Here is a 10,530-nt window from a genome sequence, read left to right as displayed (position 1 = left end):
AGGAATATGGATTACAGATGATTAAGAGTAGGTATTTAAATTGTTTTCTTGTTGATCCAAATTTTACTTTACTTTTGTTTGAGAGGCAATTATATAAAAATTATGTGTTGATTGTGCTTAGGTCAAAGTTATGAAGGGAAAAATAGTTGGCTTTGAAAAAGTTTAATAGTAGTTATATGAATCAATATTTCAAGATTAAAAGCTATGAAAAAAAAATTAGAAGAACTAATTTAGAGTCCAGTGTGTTGTGTAAGTTGGATGGTAGGCTCTTTCAAAAAATGTATGTTTGTTTGAAAGTATAGGTTGTTAAAATTGATAATTGTGGGCCAATTATTAGTGTTGATGATCATTAACTGAAAGGAAAGTATGAAGGCCATTTGCTTGCTATTATTGGGATTGATGCTAATGACTACATATACTTTATTGCATATGTTGTGGTAGAAAACTAGAAATTCAAAACAATGAAATATGAGGTTGGTTCATTGAAATGTCGATGGAGGATTTGAATATAAGAAATTTATACAGTTGAACTTGGATGTCTAGCAAATAAAATGTAAATTTTATGCTTCTGTTCAACTTATATATTTATTATGTTAAAAAACAATTCTAGTATCTAATCAACTATTTTTTATTATAAGGTTTAAAAGCTTCACTAAAAAGGTCATTCCTCGAATTAGAGCATAGATGTTATGTAAGACATTTATATAACAACTTAAAAAATAATAGCTACAGAGGGAAGGCTCTAGAGAATGCTTTATGGGTTGTAGCAAGAACAAACCAATTATCAGAATTGAAAGAAATCATGGATTGGCTTAAAGATACGCACCTTGTAACATAATGATAATATGATGAATGCATGATAATTAAATATGAATGACAAAGTATGACTACATGTGATTGCTACTTTTCGTATAGAGCTTGAAGTACATAGATTAAGTAATAAAGTGAAATATTCCAATATCGTCTCCTCAAAAATTAAATAACAGAATGTTGGGTTGCTCACAATTACCAAAGGTGAAAGCTTAATAACTTATATCTAAAAAATAAAAAATTAGGGTTTTAGGGTTACAAGGATTATGTAAAGATTAAAGGCGATGTATAGGTAAAGTTTTTAACTTCACCTATTGTCATTAGGGAAGTAAATGACTTATGCCAAAAACTAGATCTAATAAAGCAAAGAATTAAAAGATTACAAAACAAATAATTCTTAAGAATGCCAAATTGTTTTGAAGAGAATAAATATTACATGAACGAATTTAAAGAACAAGAAAATGCTTAATGGCTAAATCTTGCACAAAAAATAAAAAAACTTAGATCTCGAAAAATAAAAATTGCTTTTGCCGAATTTAAAGAAAACAAGAACAAGATTTGAATCTTAAAAACAAGAAAAGAAAGATCTTGAATGAAATACTTCTTGATTGAAAAAGAATTTAAAGAACAAAACTCGATTATTGGCAAATCTGTCACCTAAGCTAATAATTTTACTAAAGAAATAAAAGAACTAAAGACTAAAAGAAAAAAGAGAAATGTGGAGTGGGATGATGGAATGAGATAAATGGCCTTCCTATTTATGGAGTGGGATTCGGCCAAAGGGGTGAAAATTATAAGTTATATTTTTAAATTCAAACTTTAGGTGATAAGTTCATTTACTTCATCTTAAAAATATATTAGGCTTGATGGCGCAATCTTGGCTCTTTATCATGTCTTAAAGCAAACTTGATCAAATCTTCACTCTTGAATTTGGCTAAGGCTTGGGATTTCAAGCATTTTATTTTTTTATCAATTATCTTGATAATTATCTTGCACTTCTCTTGCTTTATAAATACTCTTTATTGGATGAGCTAAAGAGTCCATTATGAGCATAACTACTCTTGGCCTAATAGAAAAGAGTTCTTGGTGCCTTGAAATTCTTTAATGCTAAGCAAAAGGTCTTTATTGGCTAAAATCTTCTTTGGCCAAATGGATTGAGCTTGTAGAGTCCACAGTCTTGCAACTTTTCTTTTCCCTTGCATGGTCAAATATGCTAGAGTCTAAGTGAGCTTGAAATTGTACAAATATGGATCAAGATCAACAGTATTGAGCTTCCATTATTGGGCCGAATATGCTTTTTACATGCTTACATGCATGGCTTGCATGGAAATGAAATCTTGAGCTTAAAAAACCTAAAGCCATAAAAAAACATGAAAAACATTAAAAATCATCCAAAAATTTAAATTTTAGCACTATTTTGACATATAAAAACTTTATATATTTTAGTGCTCTCACACTCCCACACTTAAATCTTTGCTTGTCCTCAAGTAAAACATCAAATTAACAAAGCTAAAGAACACTATAAATATGCTTAAAGTAAAGTAAAAAATTATACTAAACTTCTATCACACAGTATTGCATAAAACAAAGTTAAGAATAAACATAGAGTTACAATAATTTTTTTCAAAAACATGCTTTCAATATTTTATATTGTTCATACATACAAATCTACTATATTTTTAATTCATGCATATAACTCAAGTAAATAAAATGTAAAATACTTCATCACATTTTAATTAAAAGAGAGAATAGACTTTATATCTTCACATTCCTTATCCCTTTCCTTTAACATTAGATCTATATATTCAACTCAAGATCAAAATTTTTTTTAGGCTTATAATGTACAATTTGGGTCAAGGTAGAAAAAAAAAAATTTTTAGGCTAAAAGACCCTAAGCTTACTTCCTTTGAATTTCTTGGACTTTGAACAAAGGGAGGCTTTTTTTTAAACTTGACTTGTGAGGCATCAATTTAGTGCTTTTTTGTATTTTTGGTATTTTTTTTAATATAGCCATTTTTTGGCTTGATTAGGCTTTGCCTTTCATGCTTTTGCCATTTTCTTTCTTTTCGTTCATTCTTTCCTTATGCCTCCCTTCTTCCTAAATACAAGAATGTATTCATAATACACAAGTAAGCATAATGGATTAGGTATAACAAAAGAAAAGCGTAATAATAATCAAAGAAAAAGCTTATTAAGTTGTAATGTGGCTAAAATAAACAAGGAAAAGAAAAAAATATATTAGGCTCAAAGTATAGGTACTAGGGATGCATTATCACAAGGTGGCTTGATAAAGGCTCAAACAATCCAAAAACCTACCTAGATCATATCTTAAGTCAAATACAATCTAAGATTTTGCCTTAATGGTTGAGTAGGTAAATTCTAGAGAACTTATTCATATATCAAATCTTATGCAAATCTATATCTTATAATCTTTCACAAAAATCATAGCATTTCATATAAAAAGAATAAAGATGTATGCATGGAAATCATATCCAAGGTAAAGCATGCTTAAGAATTCTTTTCAAGTTTCACTATATTCATACTTAAACTCTTTATCATACTTTAGTCACTTTAAGAGAATATGTGCAACTTTCACCTAAGTGAATATCATAATGATATTTAGCAAGTAAATTTGGTTTAAAAGCAAAGATGAGTTAAAATTTCAAAAAAATCAAGAAGTATTCTTTTCCCCTACACTTAGATAGAATCATGTATAAAAAACTCAAAAGAAAAAAAAATACTCCCCAAATTTCTTAAGGCTAAATATCATAAAGAATCCTTCTTGCTTCTTTTCATCCCTAAAAACAAAAACACTCAAAGAAAAATATTAAAAACATATTTTTCCTAAAAAAATAAAAGAAATAAAAAATCATAACCATTAAAGTAGAACTTGGGTTACCTTTCAAGCAGTGTTAGTTTTAGTCAAGCTTGGCCATTCCTAAATCTATATAGAATTATCTTACCCCTTAGGAGGGAGCTTACCTTGTTGCATCCTTCTTTATGGTATGATATAAATAAACTTAGTTTGAGGTGGTGGACTAGCTTTCTTTGTAAGGAGCACATAAGCTAAACTTAAATTTTTGAAAGGGTTGACATGACTAGAGCTAAGGGTTGTTAAGTGTTTTAGAGGATCAAGAGGCTTATCTAATAGGTTAGATTCATTTAGGGTTTCTTTCACTTTAGCTATACTAACACCTTTTTCATCTTTTATCGCATTATACCCTACAGTTACAAACTGTAACTTCTTGTTTCTAAATCTAAGGGTAAGGCTAGCATCAGAAACAACTATTAAGGCATTAGTAGTAAATAAAAAAGATCTTCCTAATAGTAGTAAAGCCTCATCATCCTCTATGTCTAATACAACAAAATCCAAAAGAAAGGTATATTTTCCAACTTTCATGACATTCTTCAACATCCTTCATTGTAACTTAGCAGATTAATCAGTGAATTTAATATTGAATTAGGGAGGCTTCAATTCTTCACAACCTAACTGTATGAAAACATTCATAGGCATTAGATTTATACTTGAACCAAGATCACAAAGACTATCAAAGAATTTTAAGTTTTCAATTTTGTAAGATATAGTGAAATTCTTTGGATCTTTTTGTTTTTTGGGCAGAAGTTATTAAAGTTTAGGGTTGTAAGAAGATTGAATCAAAAATATCAATAAATTCTTGTTGAATCCAAATAAATATGAGAAAAAAAGAAATCTACTATTCCAATTTCATCTTTATCAAATTTTAATATCAGAATAATGGATATAGTCATGATTCAACGGGTTAGATCCACTTACTTTTTTTTGTTGATTTTTATTTTTACAATTCTTTACAATGGATTTGATTGGAACAATATAATGCAAAATAAAATAAAATATATATTTGTCAATTCAAGAGATGACTTATCATTATTCATTATAATAAACAAATGTTCAGTTTTATAAATATGGCTTCTTTTAATTATTTGAGCAGCTTCTTTTGAATAGGCCTTAGGATAAGTGGTTTTATGTTAAAACACTGTCTATTCATTCTGGCAGTCATCCTAGGCCTTAGCTGAACTTCCTCTTAAGCCTTTTTTTTTTTAAGATCTTTTTTTTAGGGATTTTCTTCTGGCTTTGGTCATTATAGACAGGCTCACCTTGGACTATCTCTTCATGTTCAAGTTGAATGCTTTCTAATAGTGCTTTCCCTATTTACAGTAGTATTTACCTTTATTTAGAAGACCTTTCAATATACTTTTTCGATTCCTCTTCATAACCCATTTCATTATTCTCCTCCTCTAATGAGCCTTTAATGCCATGAGGTCAAAAGCTTCCAAAATTTCTCTACCAAGTTTTAAAATCTCTTCATTTTCCAAAATATCTATATTTCTTATGAAATCTACTTCAGGTTATCTTACAAAGCTAGGTAGGTTTACTATTATAGGTTTATCATCTTATTTATCAAAATCATCTATCCTAACATCTCCTAAAGAATAGATTGCATTACATTCCTCATTGCCTTGCCTTTTTGGATTACTTTCATTGTTGTTAGGCTGGGTACCTACGGGCAATTTGCTATGGTTTGGGCAAGTTAACCTATTCGATTTTTAAAATTTTTGATTGATGTGTCTTAACTTTATATGTTGGCATTGTTTGCTTGAATCAATTAGGTCAACATATCCTAAAATATTGGTATCTTTTCTTAGGATGGGTTATGGTTTGGTGGATTGGGATGGCAGTTATTGTTTTCGTTATTGGTAGCTTAGTAGTTTAATTAGTTCCAAGAAATGTTTAGGTGATTTCACTATCCAAGAATGTAGATATTACTATAAGGATTGTTATTTGGTTTGGCTTTGTTGGATGTATTAGACTAATTATACCCTATACTAGCATCTTTTTGAGGAATGGGGTTCTTCACATATGCCATAGGATATAAAAGGACTTTGTATGGCATTTACAGGGTTGACTTGGGATTGATTTCCTAAGGCTTCAATTTTTTTGTAAAGGTAGCTAATTGAAAGTTAATAGAAGTAATAGTATCAACTTTAAATAAGCCAACAGATTTTTTTACTAACCTTTCTTTTCATGCCTCATTGGTAATAATTAGCAGCCATTTTTTTTATGAGCTCATTTGCTTTCTTAGGAGTTTTGCTTATGATAACCCCTCTAGCAGCTAAATCTAAAGTGGTTCTTATAGGTGGTGTGAGATAATTGTAAAATATCTAAATTTGGAGCCACTGAGATAGTCCATGATATGGGCATTTTATTAACAATGCTTTACATCTCTCACATTCATCATATAGAGTTTAACTATCAGCTTGTAAAAAAGTGATGATCTCATTCTTTAGTTTTGCAGTCTTTGCTAATGGGAAAAATTTCACAAAGAACTTCTAAACTAGAGCATCCCAAGCTATAATTGAACCAAGAGGTAAAGAAGATAACTAACTTTTTCCTTGTCTTTGAGAGAAAAAAGACATAATTTTAGTCTTATAGCTTCATCAGAATACCATTATACTGAAAAGTGTCACATAATTCAAGAAAATTAGAAAAGTGGAGAGTTGGATCATCACTTGGTAATCTTCAAAATTATACAAAAGTTTAGACCATTTGTATAATTGAAGGCTATATCTCGAAGTTGTTGGCATGAATAGCTAGCCTTCTAATGGATAGTTGAAAACCATCTGCATTGCGAATTGTATAGTCCCTCAAAGTTCTTTGCCTTTTGTTATTTGCATTTGCCATTAAAGTAAGTGTAGGTGGTGCTGATTTCTCTTTTCTTCTTCTTCTAAATGTTTTCTCTGTTTCTTGATCAACAGGGGCTAAGTCATCACTTTTGGATTTGTATATGTAAACAGGAAAATATTAAAGAAAAGCAAAATAAAAATAAATAAATAAAAAAAATTTAGATTATAAGAGTTTGGGAATTCTTTATTGATATTGCAAACACTGCTATAATCCTTGGCAACAACGCCAAAAACTTGATTATTGCTTTTCTTATAAAGCTTGCAAATGCACAGATCAAGTAATAAAGTAGAGTATTCTAATATCGTCACCTCAAAGATTATAGAATAGAATGTTGGGTTGCTCACAATTACCAAAGGTGAAAACCTAATAGCTTATATTTAAACAGATGAAAAATTAAGGTTTTAAGGTTATAAAGATCAAGTAAAGATTAAAGGCGATATGTAGGCAAAGTTTTTAACTTCACTTATTGTTACTAGGAAAGTAAAAAAATAATGCCAAAACTAGATCTAATAAAGCAAAAATTAAAAGATTGTAAAATAAATAAATCTTTAGAATGTCGAATTGGTTTAAGGAGAAAAAAGATTACATGAAAGAATTTAAAGAATAAGAAATGCTTAATGGCTAAATCTTGCAAAAGAAAAAAAGAACTTGGTTCTTGAAAAATAAAAATTGCTTTTGTCGAATTTAAAGAAAAAAAGAACAATATTTGAATCTTAAAAACAAGAAAAGAAAGATCTTAAAGAAAATACTTCTTGATTAAAAAAAAATTTAATGAACAAAGCTTTGTTATCGGCAAATCTGTCACTTATGCTAATAACGCAACTAAAGAAATAAAAGAACTAAGAACTAAAAACTAAAAAAAAGAAGAGAAGTGAGGAGTGAGATGATGGAATAAGGTGAATGGCTTCCTCATTTATAGAATGGGATTTGGCCAAAGGGGTGAGAATCACAAATTGTATTTTCAAATTCAAACTCTAAGTGATAAGCTTATGTACATCCTCTTAAAAGTCATAGTCGAATAGAACTTCTTCAAGCTGGAGCATGCTTAGCAAAATGGGGTCTTGATGATGCAATCTTAGCCCTTCATAATATTTTAAAGCAATTTTGATCAAATCTCAACTTTTGGATTTGGTTAAGGCTTGGGATTTCAAGAATAATTTGATTTTTCATAAATTATCTTGATAATTATCTTACACATTTCTTGCTTTATAAAAAATCTTCATTGGATGAGTTAAAGAGTCCATCATGAGCATAACCAATCTTGGCTGAATAGAAGAGAGCTCTTGGTGTCTTAAAATTCTTCAATGCTAAACAGAAGATTCATTCTTGGATAAAATCTTTTTTGGCCAAATGGATTGAGCTTGTAGAGTCTATGGTCTTGCAACTTCTCCTTCTTCCTTGCATGGTCGAATATGTTAAAATCCAACTGTGCTTGAAATTGCATGAATATGGATCAAGATGGTTGGCATTGAACTTTCATAATTGGGTTGAATATGCTCATTGCATGCTTGCATGAAAATGAAGTCTTGAGCTTGAAAAACCTAAAGCCATTAAAACAACATGAAAAGCACTAAAAATCATCCAAAATTTTAAAATTTAACACCATTTTGACTTGTAAAAACTCTATATATTTTGGTGTTATCAGCATGATAATTTAAGAATACATATAACAAAGTAAAATGAAATGCAAATGCATTAATGGGTCAAGGGTTAATTTTAGAGTTTGAAGGTTAGTTTGGGTTTTTAAGGTTTGGGGTAGGTTTAGGGTCTTGATTGGTGTTTGGGAGTTAACTTAGGGCTTGGGTTGGTTTAGGGTTTAGGTTTAGGGTTTGGAGATTTGTTTAGGCTTTAGAGTTAGTTTGAGGTCTAGGCTGAGCTTTAGGGTTTGGTTTAGGGGTTAGGGTTAGTTTAGGATTTAAGTTGGGTTTTAAGGTTTGGTTAAGGTTTAGTGTTAAGTTTAGGGTTTAGGACTTGGTTAGGTTTTAGAATTTGAAGGGTGGTATAGGGTTTGATGGGTATTTTTAGGGTTTCATGAAAAATGCATGTGACAAAAATAAATAACGAAAATATCATTGGTAAAATTATCAATATTGATGCATAAAAAAAGCATGACTATGAAACAAACTTATTACAAATCTTGGCATTCTTCAAATTATATTATAAACTAAATATGTATGAAAAAACATGATAAAAATAGATCAAACACTAAGATATTTAAATTTTCAATACATGTTTTGGCATTTTGTTTTTGTTTTGAAATCATACAAATAAGAAAAAAATCACCAAAAAAATACTAAATTAACATTTTATTCATGGAAAATTTAAGCTAACACATTGAAAACTTAAAGAATTATGCAAGAACATAAGTAAGCAAAGAAGAATAAACCAACATTTAGCTGCCAATAACCTAGGAGGTTTTGACCAAGCATGGGAATGGCTTGGCCGAATCACCTCATGGCATATTCACAATTTTAGAACCCATAATTGGATCAAAACATTGTATCAATCATTTATAAAATCATCATATAAAGGATTTTATATCATGAGAGAAATTTTTTCAGACATGTAACAAACTAATAAATGAAGAAACTATGAAAACAAAAACATATTGCCAATCACCAAACTATCAATATTGAAGGGTGGTATAGGGTTTGATGGGTATTTTTAGGGTTTCATGAAAAATGCATGCGACAAAAATAAATAACGAAAATATCATTGGTAAAATTATCAACATTGATGCATAAAAAAAGCATGACTATGAAACAAACTTATTACAAATCTTGGCATTCTTGAAATTATATTATAAACTAAATGTGTATGAAAAAACATGATAAAATAGATTAAACACTAAGATATTTAAAATTTTCAACACATGTTCTGGCAATTTTTTTTGTTTTGAAATCATACAAATAAGAAAAAAATCACCAAAAATATACAAAATTAACATTTTATTCATGGAAAATTTAAGCTAACACATTGAAAACTTAAAGAATTATGCAAGAACACAAGTAAGCAAAGAAGAATAAACCAACATTTAGCTGCCAACAACCTAGGAGGTTTTGACCAAGCATGGGAATGGATTGGCCGAATCACCTCTTGGCATATTCACAATTTTAGAACCATTCATTCGATCAAAACATTGTATCAATAATTTATAAAATCATCATATAAAGGATTTTATATCATGAGAGAAATTTTTTCAGACATGTAACAAACTAATAAATGAAGAAACTATGAAAGCAAACACATATTGCCAATCTCCAAACATACACTATTAAACTAATAAAAGTCATGCAAATAACAAGTAAAATTACAATCTAATCATCATAAACATTATTTGAAGCAAATAAATCATCAAAGGAAGACCTAGAGGAGATTCAGATATGGTGGGATGATGCTTGGTTGAACCTCCAATGCTTATAAATGGTGGATTTTTTTTGTTGTTGTTGCTTGATCTTTGTGGTTTCAATCCAAACTACTATTTAGTTGGATGAGAACTTGATTTAAGCTTGGATTAAAAGAGATGGAAACTATGGATTTTCTTCGCAAAAAATAGAAAAATGGAAAGATAAACAATATGAAAAGAATATGAAATGCAAAGGAAAATACTTGTAAGAAATATACCTCCACAAAGCTCTCCAAGAATTTTTTTTTTCTATTTTTTCTCCATTATTTTTTATGTGAATTCCTAGTTGTCTCATTTTCTCATCTAGCCCCTTCGTGAAGAAAAAAAAAATCATACACAAGCCATGCAAGCCTTTGGATCAAATTTTCATCTAAAGGCTAGTCTTTCTCTATTGTGTTGTTTTATAAGCAGCCGCCTTTCACCATTGGAACGAGCCACTCAAAATCATTCCACGGTTTAGAACATCTATGACCAAATGTTGGAGGAACCATGTGAAAAGAATAATCTATCTCTTCATTAGAAAGTTTTCAATTTTTAGGCTATTTTCTTGAAAACTAATGCTCTATTTTTTCAATTTTATGATTTTAAAGCA

General features: G+C 29.5%; 1 non-coding gene across 1 annotated transcript; it reads left to right on the top strand.

The window, feature by feature from the left end:
• Positions 1–6,031: 6,031 nt before the first annotated feature.
• On the top strand, positions 6,032–6,138 carry LOC149518495 (small nucleolar RNA R71). Its single transcript, XR_016343410.1, has one exon. It is a non-coding gene; the product is annotated as a small nucleolar RNA R71 (small nucleolar RNA).
• Positions 6,139–10,530: the final 4,392 nt, after the last annotated feature.

This window comes from Durio zibethinus, chromosome 6, assembly GCF_047325235.1.
Source record: "Durio zibethinus cultivar Kanyao isolate XHJ-2024 chromosome 6, ASM4732523v1, whole genome shotgun sequence".
Taxonomy (NCBI): Eukaryota; Viridiplantae; Streptophyta; class Magnoliopsida; order Malvales; family Malvaceae; genus Durio; species Durio zibethinus.
Note: the sequence above shows the minus strand (reverse complement) of the source record. Positions and strands in the feature narration are given on the sequence as shown.